This window comes from Triticum urartu, chromosome 2, assembly GCF_003073215.2.
Source record: "Triticum urartu cultivar G1812 chromosome 2, Tu2.1, whole genome shotgun sequence".
In the NCBI taxonomy this organism is placed as follows: domain Eukaryota; kingdom Viridiplantae; phylum Streptophyta; class Magnoliopsida; order Poales; family Poaceae; genus Triticum; species Triticum urartu.
In genome coordinates this window covers 736,135,802-736,152,726 of record NC_053023.1, presented here as the reverse complement: position 1 = coordinate 736,152,726, position 16,925 = coordinate 736,135,802, and positions in this window count along the sequence as shown.

The window sequence follows — 16,925 nt, the reverse complement described above, 5'->3', positions numbered from 1 at the left end:
ACAATTCTAGCTTTGTAGATAGTAACACTACTATCAGCGTCCGTCTTCCTCTTGAAGATCCATTTAATCTCAATGGCTCGCCGATCATTGGGCAAGTCAATCAAAGTCCATACTTTGTTCTCATACATGGATCTTATCTCAGATGTCATGGCCTCAAGCCATTTCACAGAATCTGGGCTCATCATCGCTTCCTCATAGTTCGTAGGCTCGTCATGGTCAAGTAACATGACCTCCAGAACTGGATTACCGTACCACTCTGGTGCGGATCTCACTCTGGTTTACCTACGAGGTTCGGTAGTAACTTGATCTGAAGTTACATGATCATCATCATTAGCTTCCTCACTAATCGGTCTAGTAGTCACAGGAACAGATTTCTGTGATGAACTACTTTTCAATAAGGGAGCAGGTACAGTTACCTCATCAAGTTCTACCTTCCTCCCACTCACTTCTTTCGAGAGAAACTCCTTCTCTAGAAAGGATCCATTCTCAGCAATGAATAACTTGCCTTCGGATCTGTGATAGAAGGTGTACCCAACAGTCTCCTTTGGGTATCCTATGAAGACATATTTATCCGATTTGGGTTTGAGCTTATCAAGTCGAAACTTTTTCACATAAGCATTGCAACCTCAAACTTTAAGAAACGACAGCTTAGGTTTCTTGCCAAACCATAGTTCATACGGTGTCATCTCAACGGATTTAGATGGTGCCCTATTTAACATGAATGTAGCTGTCTCTAATGCATAACCCCAAAACGATAGTGGTAATCGGTAAGAGACATCATAGATCGCACCATATCTAATAAAGCACGGTTTTGACGTTCGGACACACCATTACATTGTGGTGTTCCAGGTGGCGTGAGTAGTGAAACTATTTCACATTGTTTTAACTGAAGGCCAAACTCGTAACTCAAATATTTTACTTCCGCGATCATATCGTAGAAACTTTTATTTTTGTTACGATGATTCTCCACTCCACTCTGAAATTCTTTGAACTTTTCAAATATTTCAGACTTGTGTTTCATCAAGTAGATATACTCATATCTGCTCAAATCATCTGTGAAGATTAGAAAATAATGATACCTGTCGTGAGCCTCAATATTCATCGGACCACATACATCAGTATGTATGATTTCCAACAAATCTGTTGCTCGCTCCATTGTTCCGAAGAACGGAGTCTTAGTCATCTTGCCCATGAGGCATGGTTCGCAAGCATCAACTGATTCATAATCAAGTGATTCCAAAAGCCCATCAGCATGGAGTGTCTTCATGCGCTTTACACCAATATGAGCTAGACGGCAGTGCCACAAATAAGTTGCACTATCATTATTAACTTTGCATCTTTTGGTTTCAATATTATGATTATGTGTATCACTACGATCGAGATCCAACGAACTATTTTCATTGGGTGTGTAACCATATAAGGTTTTATTCATGTAAACAGAACAACAATTTATTCTCTTACTTAAATGAATAACCGTATTACAATAAACAAGATCAAATCATATTCATGCTCAACGCAAACACTAAATAACACTTATTTAGGTTCAACACTAATCCCGAATGTATAGGGAGTGTGCGATGATGATCATATCAATCTTGGAACCACTTCCAACACACATTGTCACTTCACCCTTAACTAGTCTCTGTTTATTCTGCAACTCCCGTTCCGAGTTACTAATCTTAGCAACTGAACTAGTATCAAATACTGAGGGGTTGCTATAAACACTAGTAAAGCACACATCAATAACATGTATATCAAATATACTTATGTTCACTTTGCCATCCTTCTTATCCGCCAATCACTTGGGGTAGTTCCGGTTCCAGTGACCAGTCCCTTTGCAGTAGAAGCACTTAGTCTTAGGCTTAGGACCAGACTTGGGCTTCTTCACTTGAGCAGCAACTTGCTTGCTGTTCTTCTTGAAGTTCCCCTTTTTTCGTTTTTCCCTTTTCTTGAAACTAGTGGTCTTGTCTACCATCAACACTTGATGTTTTTCTTGATTTCTATCTTCGTCGATTTTAGCATCACGAAGATCTTGGAATCGTTTCCGTTATCCCTTGCATATTATAGTTCATCACGAAGTTCTACTAACTTGGTGATGGTGACTAGAGAATTCTGTCAATCACTATTTTATCTGGAAGATTAACTCCCACTTGATTCAAGCGATTGTAGTATCCAGACAATTTGAGCACATGCTCACTAGTTGAGCGATTCTCCTCCATCTTTTAGCTATAGAACTTGTTGGAGACTTCATATCTCTCAACTCGGGTATTTGCTTGAAATATTAACTTCAACTCCTGGAACATCTCATATGGTCCATGACGTTCAAAACGTCTTTGAAGTCCCGATTCTAAGCCGTTAAGCATGGTGCACTAAACTATCAAGTAGTCATCATATTGAGCTAGCCAAATGTTCATAACATTTGCATATGCTCCTGCAATAGGTCTGTCACCTAGCGGTGCATCAAGGACATAATTCTTCTGTGCAGCAATGAGGATAAACCTCAGATCACGGATCCAATCCGCATCATTGCTACTAACATATTTCAACACAATTTTGTCTAGGAACATATCAAAATAAACATATGAAAGCAACAACGCGAGCTATTGATCTACAACATAATTTGCAAAATACTATCAGGACTATGTTCATGATAAATTTAAGTTCAATTTAATCATATTACTTAAGAACTCCCACTTAGATAGACATCCCTCTAATCCTCTAAGTGATCACGTGATCCAAATCAACTAAACCATGTCCGATCATCACGTGAGATGGAGTAGTTTCATTGGTGAACATCACTATGTTGATCATATCTACTATATGATTCACGCTCGACCTTTCGGTCTCCGTGTTCCGAGGCCATATCTGTATATGCTTGGCTCGTCAAGTATAACCTGAGTATTCCGCGTGTGCAACTGTTTTGCACCCGTTGTATTTGAATGTAGAGCCTATCACACCCGATCATCACGTGGTGTCTCAGCACGAAGAACTTTCTCAACGGTGCATACTCAAGGAGAACACTTCTTGATAATTAGTGAGAGATCATCTTAAAATGCTACCGTCAATCAAAGCAAGATAAGATGTATAAAAGATAAACATCACATGCAATCAATATAATTGATATGATATGGCCATCATCATCTTGTGCTTGTGATCTCCATCTTCGAAGCACCGTCATGATCACCATCGTCACTGGCACGACACCTTGATCATCATCGTAGCATCGTTGTCGTCTCGCCAATCTTATGCTTCCACGACTATCGCTACCGCTTAGTGATAAAGTAAAGCATTACAGCGCAATTGCATTGCATACAATAAAGCGACAACCATATGGCTCCTGCCAGTTGCCGATAACTTAGTTACAAAACATGATCATCTCATACAATAAAATTTAGCATCATGTCTTGACCATATCACATCACAATATGCCCTGCAAAAACAAGTTAGACGTCCTCTACTTTGTTGTTGCAAGTTTTACGTGGCTGCTACGGGCTTAGCAAAAACCGTTCTTACCTACGCATCAAAACCACAACGATAGTTTGTCAAGTTGGTGCTGTTTTAACCTTCGCAAGGACCAGGCGTAGCCACACTTGGTTCAACTAAAGTTGGAGAAACTGACACCCGCTAGCCACCTTTGTGCAAAGCACGTCGGGAGAACCGGTCTCGCGTAAGCGTACGCGTAATGTCGGTCCGGGCCGCTTCGTCCAACAATACCGCCGAACCAAAGTATGACATGCTGGTAAGCAGTATGACTTATATCGCCCACAACTCACTTGTTTTCTACTCGTGCATATAACATCAACACATAAAACCTAGGCTCTGATACCACTGTTGGGGAACGTAGTAATTTCAAAATTTTCCTACGCACACGCAAGATCATGGTGATGCATAGCAACGAGAGGGGAGAGTGTAATCTACGTACCCTCGTAGACCGACAGCGGAAGTGTTATGACAACGCGGTTGATGTAGTCGTACGTCTTCACAGCCCGACCGATCAAGCACCGAAACTACGGCACCTTCGAGTTCTAGCACACGTTCAGCTCGATGACGATCCCTGGACTCCGATCCAGCAAAGTGTCGGGGAAGAGTTCCGTCAGCACGACGGCGTGGTGACGATCTTGATGTTCAACTGTCGCAGGGCTTCGCCTAAGCACCACTACAATATATCGAGGACTATGGTGGAAGGGGGCATCGCACACGGTTAAGAGAACGATCTTAGAGATCAACTTGTGTGTCTAGGGGTGCCCCTGCCCCCGTATATAAAGGAGCCAAGGGGGGTGAGGCCGGCCCTAGGAGGAGGCGCGCAGGAGGAGTCCTACTCCTACCGGGAGTAGGACTCCCCTCCCTTTCCCTAGTTGGATTAGGACTTGGGGGGAAGGAGGAGAGGGAAGAAAGGAAAGGGGGGGCGCCGCCCCCCTCCTTATCCAATTCGGACTTGGGGGGGGGGGCGGCAGCCCCTAGGCCTCCTCTCCTCTTCCTCCACTAGGCCCATTAAGGCCCATTAGGTTATCGGGGGGGGGGGGTTCCGGTAACCTCCCGGTACTCCGGTAAAATGCCGATTTCACCCGGAACACTTCTGATGTCCAAACATAGGCTTCCAATATATCAATCTTTATGTCTCGACCATTTCAAGATTCCTCGTCATGTCCGTGATCACATCCGGGACTCCGAACTAACTTCGGTACATCAAAACTCATAAAATCATAATATAATTGTCACCGAAACCTTAAGCGTGCGGACCCTACGGGTTCGAGAACAATGTAGACATGACCGAGACACGTCTCCAGTCAATAGCCAATAGCAGAACCTGGATGATCATATTGGCTCCCACATATTCTACGAAGATCTTTATCGGTCAGACCGCATAACAACATACGTTGTTCCCTTTGTCATCGGTATGTTACTTGCCCGAGATTCGATCGTCGGTATCTTAATACCTAGTTCAATCTCGTTACCGGCAAGTCTCTTTACTCGTTCCGTAATACATCATCTCACAACTAACTCATTAGTTGTAATGCTTGCAAGGCTTATGTGATGTGCATTACTGAGAGGGCCCAGAGATACCTCTCCGACAATCGGAGTGACAAATCCTAATCTCGAAATACGCCAACCCAACATGTACCTTTGGAGACACCTGTAGAGCTCCTTTATAATCACCCAGTTACGTTGTGATGTTTGGTAGCACACAAAGTGTTCCTCTGGCAAACGGGAGTTGCATAATCTCATAGTCGTAGGAACATGTATAAGTCATGAAGAAAGCAATAGCAACATACTAAACGATTGGGTGCTAAGCTAATGGAATGGGTCATGTCAATCACATCATTCTTCTAATGATGTGATCCCGTTAATCAAATAACAACTCTTTTGTTCATGGTTAGGAAACATAACCATCTTTGATTAACGAGCTAGTCAAGTAGAGGCATACTAGTGACACTCTGTTTGTCTATGTATTCACACATGTATTATGTTTCCGGTTAATACAATTCTAGCATGAATAATAAACATTTATCATGATATAAGGAAATAAATAATAACTTTATTATTGCCTCTAGGGCATATTTCCTTCATTACATCCTCCCTTGTTCCATGGGGAAACACCGACGCATCTAAGTGACATCAGTACCCCTACTACGAGTTGGAGTTGTCAGAGAATGAAGATGCTGGGGAGCCCATGGCGATTGCGTGCAGAGGAAGGTAGGGTTTTGGCAGCGACAGGAGGGAAGGAGAGGCGACGACCGGGTAGGGAGAGGGGTTAGGGTTTGTGGTGGCCCAGGAACCTAGCCCATGATTCCCCGAATTGGCTTGACAAGATACTAGTTCCCTCATCCTTGTTTCCGCCATTATTCCTGGAAGGTTGTGAATGCACCGTTTTTCCCATTGTGCTAGAGGCACGTATCCGTCCTTATGCTTACCTCGTTGACTAGGTGGCTGGGGAGGTGGCATATCGCGATTCCGACGTGGCTCATTTTCATGGCTCCACCTTGGCTGCTTGTTATGGCTACGGTCTCGATGTGGCTCATCGTAGTTCCGCCTTTGCTACTCATGTTGGGTGTGCTCTCGACGTGGCTCATTATCGTAGTTCCATCATGGTTCTGGATCATGGCTAAGGTCCCTGTTGCGATTGGCTCCATCGTCATGCTTCTTGTATGGTGGCACGTCATTTTTGCGGTGTTCCCTCTTTTCTCTGCCATGGTCGTGGTTTTGAGTAGACCCTGTCCTAGACTTGTCTCATCCCCTGGGAGACGATTTTCTCCTTGGGCCTTGATACGTCTCAAACGTATCTATAATTTTTTATTGTTCCATACTTGTTTTATACCATTGCTATATGTTCCCACTACATTTTCCTCGCTAGATCTGGAGCTGCCAGATCTGGCGGGTGGTGGTGGCTGGCCGGCCGGCGATGGCTGGCCGGCCAGCGTCGGCCAGTGATGTGGGCATGGTCACCTAGGAGCTCTCCCCAACCCGCGTGGTTGTCCCCCTGCGCATAGTGCTCGGTTGTGAGGATTCACCTTTCCCTGTTGAGGTGGACATTGGTGGCAGATGGGTGGTGGCCTGGGTTTCTTGTGGTGGCTTGGAGTGCCGGCGGGGTGGCCGTAGGTGGTTGCATGGGTCGCCAGTGTGGCCATGGCTATCCTGGTGGTGAAGGTTTGTGATCGATGGCGGAGCGCGGTTAGTGGTAGTGCACTGTCTTCTCCTGGGTCTGAACCGGCGGCGTGTGGGTTGCCCGCGCGACGGGGATGACGATGATCTGGGGCTCCTACTTTGGGTTGCCAGCTTTGGGTCCGAGGCAGGTTGAAGGTTCTGCTCTGGATAGATGGGGTAGGCTCGGTCTAGGTGGTGCCCGCCGAGGGCCCGTTGCTCCTCCCGCGGGCACGGTGGGTTGCGGTGGTGGTCATAGCATCGGAGTGTCATCACTCAGATCGGTGTCGGTGACCACATACATGGCGTCGTTTGAGTTTGCCACGGACGTTCTCGGCCGTGGCCGTTGACAGTCACGAAGTTTCCCCCCAGTACACCTAGATTGGCCTAGGACTCAAGCGTGAGTACCTCCTATGGTGGAGGTGCTCACGCAAACTCGGTGGTTGATGTCGGGCTAGGAGCAGATGGTTGTTTCTGCTCGTCCTACCGTGGTTGGGTGCGCTGAGAAGTGGGCGGTGTGTGGCGTTTCGCGACAGGGGCGCTGCGGTGATGTTCTCGGAAGGCAGGCTTCACGGGTGGCTTTCCGGCGGGCTCCATGGTAGCGATGGTGACTCCACCTCTTTGTCGTGTGGGCGGCAAGGGGTGTAGTGGCGGAAGGCTCTGGCTTTGCCCGGATCTAGTGCGGATGGATCAACTCTCATTGCGGTTGTGATTGGGACTTCTCTCGGTGGAGGTGGCGAGTGTCCGAGCAAAAGCTCGCGGTTTTGGTGCCAGCGACGGTGGCGCCTATGGGTGTCGCTTCCTTATTGAAGATGTCGTCGTGGGGCTTGCCCTTGTGCCAGAGTTCCAGGTGAAAACCTTTGTCTGGTTGGACTCGACAACGGTGACACTTTGCGTTGTCACCCTCTTGGGGGCGTTGTTGTGGAGCTGATGAGTCGTCGGTCAGGTCGCGGCGAGCTGTTAGATTCATTCTAGGTTTATGGTGTATCTTATGTTCTGTTTGTAAGGGGGCCTCCCCACCTTATTGTGTCATTCGGCCGTGTACTTTGTTATGTTGTTTTATATATAAAGCGGGGCAAAATCCTATTTCGGGAGACTAACCTATTAATAATATGCCCAGTGCCAGTTCCTATCTTTTGCCTGTTTTTAGTTTTAGAAAAGTTATTCTGCAAAAGTTCGTGAAAAGACATGTTGACGAGAGCCAATTTTTCACCGACACGAAGACGGAGTCCTAAGGAGAGCTGGAGGGGAGGCCCACAGGGAGCGACTAGGGGCACAGGTCCACCCCCAGGCGCGCCCTCCACCCGCCTCCTTGACTGGGGCACCGCCTCGGGTCGCCTCTTCGCCTATTTAAAGCTCCCTGACCTAATTTTGATGGGGACCGCGAAGGATTTTCCCAGTAACACGACAAAACTCCGCCACCATCAAAGCATAGTTTTGAGGGTCATAAGGCTATGTTCCGACACCCTTCCGGGATAGGGATCGACCCCTGGAGCCATCTCCACCGACCATGGTGCCTCCATGATCGTTCGTGAGTAGTACCCCCATGGACTACCTGTTCATAGCAGTAGCTAGTTGGTACTTTCTATCCATTGATGTTCAATAAAATGTTCTCATGAGCTGCTCTACATGATTGAGATCTATCTGATGTTATCAGTGTTGTGTTTGTTGGGATCCGATGAATTGTTACATTACGATCTGTCACTTATGTTTGTGAGTTATTGTTGCTGCAATCTTGATATGCTTAATGCTTTTCACTAGGGCCCGAGTGCGGGTAATATATACCTCCTACACAAGATGCTTACCGTCGCTCTCATTACCAAGGTTTTCAAAGCTTATCGTTCCTACAAGAGAATACTTGGCACTACTTCTTTTTCTTTCTTTTTATCCATCTTTCTTTTGCCAGTACCAAGCTTCTACTCTATGCTTCGCTCACGCGTATGCAAACACTCACTCGCGGTGATACAAGTGCAATACGGACAATGTAATGAGCTAGTCCAAATAGGTTATGGTATGCAAAAGAAAGAAGGGGTTGTAAAACAGAAGCAAGTTATACCTAAGTTCATGATGAACTCAGACCTGCGGCCGAAGGGCTTCATGTTGAGTTGTGTCGTCGAGTGGTTGATGTAGATGCTATTTCTAGCTTGCTGTAGGCTTTGGATCACTTAGACCTAGGCCACAGGACCAATGCAAACATTCAAGAACAATTCGGGGAAAGTTGCAAAGTTGCAGAAATTTCTGCCAGTCTAGGCCGAAGATTCCGGTCACCTAGGGTCGGTGACTCACGGGTCAAGGCTAGAGACTCCGTTCTGTCTCTGACAGACGGACAAGAAATCCTCAAATTGGTGGAAAATTGGACAAATTCCGGAAAAGTGGCAAAATAGAAACGTGTCAATGGTCCTTAGGCAGCAAATCCATGGAACAAAACTGCTCAAAACTCAACGATTCGAGAGATCAATCAAATTCCCTTTTGAGGCTATTTTTTTTGGATTTTCGAATGAGAGAGAATTTTTGGTGGAAAAGTGGCAAATCCGTGGCAACCTAAAGCTCTGGTACCAAATCAGATCACATTTTCCACCGTCGGCTATTTTCTGGGGGCCATTCACTCTTCAACCGTAGATAATTATAAAGGTGGAAAATTGGGAGTAATTGTTTGGGAGTATAAGGAAATCTTCTGGGAGAGAAAATGAGTACATCTAAATTTCTAGGAATTGAACGTGCTGCAAATTTATTTGGAAGTAATTTTCAGTAGATATTTGCAAAAATTTGCCATGTGCATTTCTCAATATGTCAAGTGCATTTCTCACTAGGAATAGCTTGAGGAACGAAAATTAACCAAGCAATACACTGGGTGGGAGTACATTATAGCGGAGTTAGATTCAAACTCCCGTTAGGAGCTCCAACCTCTCTCTTCCCTGGCGTCCTTCACCTGCCAACCTCCCCGTGCTCCCCACTCCGTCACCCTGGGAGCCGTCGCGGGTGAGGATGGGGCAATCCCTGAGGGCGATGGGGTCACAGGGGAACATTCCCTCCTCGCTGCCATCCCTGCTGCCCTACGCCACGGCGTCCCCCCATCTCGCCGCACCTTTCTATCTGCAACGCCGCTCGACACTGACGAACCCATGGGCGCGGAAGCCGCCACCTCTGCTGAGGTCTACGAGCCCCGCTGCTGAAGATCTAATCAGGAACCGCCCCTGTTGAGGACGACGGCTACCGCCCTACCCGCCATGCACGGCCATCGCCCAACCACCGCGCAGCCACCCCCGTCTACTGGTGGTGATCTTTGTGCCTCCAACCGATGGCGACAAACCATGCCGCCATTCATGGTATGTATCGCAACAAGATTTCGGACCTTCTCGAGCAGTCGGACCTCAAGGCGAAGAGGATCATGGGGGGCCGCCGAGAGCAGCCAAGAGCAACCCGTGCTTGGAGTATGTGATCTGCGTGGTGTTCCCGTGGCTTGTGGATTTTGAGGTGGCCAGGGAGAAGGACGTTGGTGTTGGGACGTTCAGGAGCGTGGGGAGGTTTGTGGAGGAGTATAAGCGGGGTAAGCTAGATCCTGGTGACGTGAAGCATGCAATGGCGATTAATAAGATGTTGAAGCCTGTCCGTGGTCACTTTGGAAGCGACACGAGCTTATGCGCAAGGTTGGTGGAGAGCGTGTGCGTGGATTCTGAGCCGTCTGTAGTTTCTTGTGTTAGTGATTTATATGATCGAAATTCCATGTCCGAATGAACGCATTTGGGACTTATGTGAAACAGTAATATATATGTAGTTTAATAGCTGCATCCACACCGACTTATGAGAATGTTGTCTCTAATAGCTGCATCCAAACTGATTAAGAGAAAATTATCTCCAATAACTTTCTCTGTCTATTATGCCTAGACATGGTTTTTCGCACTATTTGCTCACTGTCGTTGTTTCCTTAAAGTAGCTTCGCAGAAAATACTTCTAAAGTCTCGCAGCAACCCACGAGGAAGGTACCTAGTTAAAGATGAAACCCAATGACACCAACAGTGGAAACCAAAGATGAACGAACAACAGTGATGCTGTTTTATTAAAGTACAATACATGAGCTCTTTTACAGTACCCCTAAATGATTATGAGCCCTCCATTTCTGTTAATCCGATGGATGATCTTAATCGGTACTCCAACAAGTGTCCAAAAGAGTACCAACTGAAAAAGCTAGGGAGTACCCCAATCTTAGGGGTAAAAATGCAATCTAGATGCAATTAATTTATTGTGTCAGTACGACTGCTACATAATAACGTTTCAACTTGACGTGATTAATTATTTTTAGAACCTAATTTTTCACTGGGATAGACGCCGGCGGCGGCAATGCCGTCCCCGCGTCAGAGTCTCAGGGAGAGACAGCCATGAAGGCATGGTTGCTCAAGGACTTGTCAAGCGGCGTCAGCTGGGTATGGTCACCAACCAGGGCAACGCTGAAGCGACAGGACCAGGGCGAGGCGGGATCACTAGGCCGGCTGGAGCTCCATCATGCCTGCGTTGACCAATTGGTGGACGTTCATGTGTGGGGTTGATCTGGCCAAGGGATAGCATTGGCAGCCGCGTGCGTAACTGCTCATGAGATGATGGCGGCAGGCCTATAGGCCGATAAACACTCGATTTTTTTAGGGTACTTGCTTTTTTTTGACATGGATAAACACACGCGTTACCAAACAATTTATACCAGATCTGATCTGAAAGAAATCACTTAAGAATATGAGAAAATGACTAAACTACCCTTTCAGATGGATGGCCAGATTTTAGTGGTACTCCATCCCTTCTTAAGGGAGTACCAGGGTACCGTAGAAGAGCTGACAATACATAGTTTAAGCATAATAACATACATGGGATAATACATACTTTATTTAATTCTACAAACATCAGGTCCAGGGTACCGTTCACGCATGTAAGATGATGTATTCATAACTACCATGGACATAGGTGGTTACTTGGCACAGTCATCCACAACCACAAAGAGCGTACCCGGTGACTCATCGACTGCAAGCCACCTATTCACGTTGAATGTCTTCTCCTTCTGGGACAAATTTTTTTGCTCGATTTGGGTGAACGCGACTTTGTCCACAAACCAACCGGGTTTGTTACCTTTACCATCAGACTTGAGCAACATACTGCAAGGTTTGGATGGTAAGCACTTACCGCTGCCCTCAAATGTGTCGGTGTGGCCTTTCTCGAAGTTGTTGTGGCCCTTTTGGCCCCAAGGTTTCAGGCTCTCGATAACCAGCTTCTGGCCATTTGCGGTGCTCACTGACAAAGATACACGGGCATCGGTGCCCGCATCATCTCTATTTCCTGTCGTGACCAATATAACAAATTTGCACTGTGCATAGGCACTGCTTGCAGTGAGAGCGAGGAGAAATAGGGCGAACAAAATCTTCATTCTGGCCAGAGTGTGTAGGATGGCGCTGGAAGTACTGTAGTAGTACAAAGGATGGTGTGATGAAGGTGAGCACAAATGTGAGGTCTATTTATAGCTGTATGTATGTACGTGCCAAGCGAAAGAGCAGGATGATCAGAGCAAGCTGAGGATGGCGTGGTCAGCAGATTAATTGTCAAACAAAATACGGGCCTTCCAGCATTTGCGTGGTCATTGCAACCGTGGTGCAATCAGATAACTCAGAGCGAGCTGAGGATGGCGTGGTCAGCAGATTAATTGTCATACAAGATACAAGTCTTCCATCATTTGCGTGATCATGTGCGTGTGAACGCTGCACATGCATCAGGCTAATGTGAAAACAGCTAACATTGTTTGCTCCCTTGATCACTAATTGTTGGTTGCTTGCTTTGGTTCATGCCTGATTGAATGTATTAAATGATGCGTGTCCAATAGTATAAGATCACTTAGGCCTCCCGCAAGACTCCCGATTCCTAGAGATATGGACGACACTATTATCCAACTAAACAATTCAACACGCGGGACATTCATCTCACTAGTTAAGTGATAATGCACATAATTAGCGGTACGCCAGGCTGCTCTGCCGGTCGAAGAACTTGCTGAGTAATGCACTTAACAAAATAGCCTCCTCCTGGTTCGCTGACCTGACTGTGCCGTCCCAGGAATAAATTAACTCCTCAATTATTCCTCTCTTGATTAGTTAGATGTACTCGATTTTGATCTTGGTTCGCTAGCTTGTGTTCATTGTGATCTTGACAATATAATCGTAAGTTGCTATCAGCCTGCTTTGAATTTGATGGTGAATATACGCTATCACATTCAAAGAAAGCATCATTCAAGTAAATTTTCTTTTGTATACGTCACAACACTCTCCATGTGTGAACACAAAGTTGTACTCGATCTCGAAATTCATACATGTGGCATTTTACTTTGAATTAGCAGATTGCATTGTCGAACAGAACTTAGCAATAAACTCCTTATTAGTTACTCCCTCCGTTTTTGTATACAAGGCGTTGGAAATATACCCGAGATGTAATAATAATAAGTCATTATTCTATTTCATTAATGTTAATAGATGTTTTATATAATATATGCTATAATTCTACTCCCTCCGTTCCTAAATATAAGTCTTTTTAGATATTCCAATGCATTCTACATACAAAGTAAAATGAGAAAATCTACACTCTAAAATATGTCTGTATACATCCATATGTAGTCCTTATTGAAATTTCTAAAAAGACTTATATTTAGGAACGGGGGTAGTAATAGTTCCTAAATGAGTGATTCCAATGAAATCCTATGTACATGTGTAGAATCATGAGCAACAAACCAGATCCATAGTCAGGCCTCTTCATTAGCTCATAAATTATTCAGTAATGCTACACGTACAAATGAGGTACAGGGTTTTACAGAGAGGGTTAATTTGATTGGTCAATAGATTAGGGAGGCGGCCCACCCCCTGAAAATCAGGGGGAGGCAAGTTTGTGATTGGTTACGAGATGAAAAGAGCATGTAAAACCCTGTATTCTTTTGTACGTCTAGCATTTTTGTAAGTTATTAGATGGTTCAGTTCTTCTATTCATTGGCATTAGTAAAGTTTTACGAGGATGCCAATAATCACGATGATATATGGTTAGTGCAACAGAGTGTTGGGTGCATGTTTTCGGAAGTGTCCTGGTGATTCAAAGCCGTTCCAACAACTTATGCATACATTAACTGATTTATTACTTTTTTTTTGAAAGATCCAGCACATGCTGGCATTTCATTGATTTAGCAGAAGGTAGCGGTTACAAAGATGATCAAATGATCAGGAGAAAAAAGAGAGGAGCGAGCTACATGGTGACCACTAGTTCTCGCGCCCCTTTGGGCCCAAGAGCCGGTGTTGATTATGCTACTCGAAACAATTTGTTGATTGCCTGGGCATCGTTGACGTCTTCATAGGTGTTGCGGAGTCTGAGCCAGCGGTCGATCAAGGCTTTCATGGATTCTCTGGCTTGCTAGGTGCAACGCTGCTGATCTGTCATTGTAGCGAGACATTTGTATGTGCTCTGAAAGTGCTGACTGAATGCCCTTCTCATGTCGTTCCAGTTATGGATCGTTTTTTCTTTAAGGCTATCCAACCATAGGTGTGCTTCCTGCATGGTGCCATGTCATTTTTGCGGTGTTCCCTCTTTTCTCTGGCATGGCCACGGTTTCGAGTAGACCCCGTCCTAAACTTGTATCATCCCTGGGAGACGGTTCTAGCATTGGGCCTTGATACGTCTCAAACGTATCTATAATTTTTTTATCCTTCCATTCTTGTTTGATATTCGATCAACGTCAATTCCTGTTTTTTGCCTATTAACAAGATGCCCAACGTCAATTCCTGTTTTTTTGCCTGTTTTTGGTTTCAGAAAAGTTGATCCGCAGAAGTCCGTAAAATGACCTGGAAATTGACAGGAGCCAATTTTCACTAACACGAAGACGGGGTCCAAAGGAGAGCCGGAGGGGAGCCCCATGGGGAGCGACCAGGGCCCGGGCCCACCCCGAGGCGTGCCCTCCACCTGCCTCCTTGATTGGGCCACTGCCTCGGGTCGCCTCTATGCCTATCTAAAGCTCCATGACCTAATTTTGACGGGGACTGAAGGATTTTCCCAGAAACAGGACAGAACTCCGCCGCCATCAAAACCTAGTTTCGGGGGTCAAAGGGCTCTGTTCCGGCACCTTGTCGGGATGGGGATCAACCCGTGGAGCCATCTCCATCAATTGTGCTGCCTCCACGATTGTTCTTGAGTAGTTCCCCCATGGACTACGGGTTCATAGCGGTAGCTAGTTGGTACCGTTTGTCGCTTGATGTTCAATACAATGTTATCACGAGCTGCTCTACATGATTGAGAGCAATTTCTGTACATTCAGTGTACTCTACAGATAGAGGAATACATAAAGTTGAACATATAAAATGAGAAATTGAAAGATTTCGTTGAAATTGTTCATTTGGAAATTTCCCGAAAAGCTAATTATAGGTTCTTCTATCCATCGGAACAATAGGGCCATTATGCTTATTACTAAACTTGTTGAAGAGATGAAATAGAACCATCGGTGTTGTGTTTGTTGGTATTCGATGAATTATTACATTATGATCGGTCACTTATATTTGTGAGTTATTGTTTCTGCAATCTTGTTATGCTTAATGCTTATCAGTAGGGCCCGAGTGCGGGTAATAAATACCTCCTGCACAAGATGCTTACCGTCACTCTCACTACATAGGTTTTCGAAGCTTATCATTCCCACAAGAGAATACTTGGCACTACTCTCTTTTTCTTTTTTTGATTGTTCTTTCTTTTGCTAGTACCAAGCTTCTACTTTATGCTTCGCTAACGTGTATGCAAACACTCACTCACAGTGATACAAGTGCAATGCCCGCATGAAATGAGCTAGTCCTAATAGGATACGGCATGCAAAAGGAAGAAGGGGTTGTCAAGGGGGAGCAAGTTATACCTAAGTTGATGATGAACTCGGACTTGCGGCCGAAGCGCTTGATGTTGAGTTGCGCTGTTGAGTGGTTGATGTAGATGATGTCTCCAGCTTGTTGTAGGCTTTGTATCACTCAGACCCGGGCAACAAGACGAATGGAAATGTCCAAGAACAATTCGGGGTAAGTTGCAGAGATTTTTGTCAGTCTGGGCCGGAGATTCTGGTTTCCTAGGGCTGGAGACTTCAGGGTCAAGGCCGGAGACTCCAGTCTGTCTCTGGCAGGAAGCCAAGAAATTCTCAAATCAGTGGAATATTGGATGAATTCGGGAAAAGTGGCAAAAAAGAAACGTGTTAATGGTCCTTAGGAAGCAAATCCACGGAACAAAACTACTCAAAACTCAACAATTCGGGAGATCGATCAAGTTCCCTTCTAATGCTATTTTTGTGGATTTTCGAAATTGGCTTAGGAGAGAAAAGTTGGTGGAAAAGAGGCAAATCCGTGACAACCTAAAGCTATGGTACCAAATCAGTTCATATTTTCCACTGGCGGCCATTGTCTGGCGGCCATTCACTCTTCAGCTGGAGATAATTGTAGTGGTAGAAAATTGGGAGTAATTGTCTAGGAGTATAAGGAAATCTCTTGGGAAAGAAAATGAGTACATCTAAATTTCTAGGAATTGAAGGTGATGCAAATTTATTTGGGAGTAATTGTTAGGAGATATTTGCAAAAACTTGCCATGTGCATTTCTCAATATGTCAACTGCATTTCTCACTAGGAATAGCTTGAGGTAAGAAAATTAATCAAGCAATACACTAGGTGGGAGTACATTATAGTGGAGTTAAATTCAATCTCGCATGCATTTGCTACTACGCATTCAGGTTTAGAATTCATTTCCTCCGTCTCTTCTTGTTCATGCAACTTCAGTTCGAATGCTAGTCCGATTATTTGCATATAATTTGGCAAATAAGAAAAGTTCCCATGATTGTCATGGGCCATGCATACATAGGTGTCTTTAAGTTTGGAATTGTTGGCCTGAAACTGGAAAATGGCTTTCAATTAGTTGGTTTGAAATGTGCCAATGATACAGAGTTTTTTCTGCATATGAGGTGGGAAACAGTAGTGTTAGAGTATATTATGGGTAGGTTATGTTGGTTTGATTAGGATTCTAATTTGAACCTACCTCTACTAGGATTCTTAGACTTCATGTTTTGTCGACTATATAAACAGCCCAGGAGGCTCATTGTAATCAATCAATCACTGGAACGAATATTTCCACATATCTTCTATCATGGTACCAGAGGGTTTCGTTCGTCAACCTAGGGACCAACAATGAAATGTGACAATGATACAAAGGTTTTTATAGAGTTTGAATGGAAGGCAGTAGACTGAAGATTTTGGAAAATTTTGAAA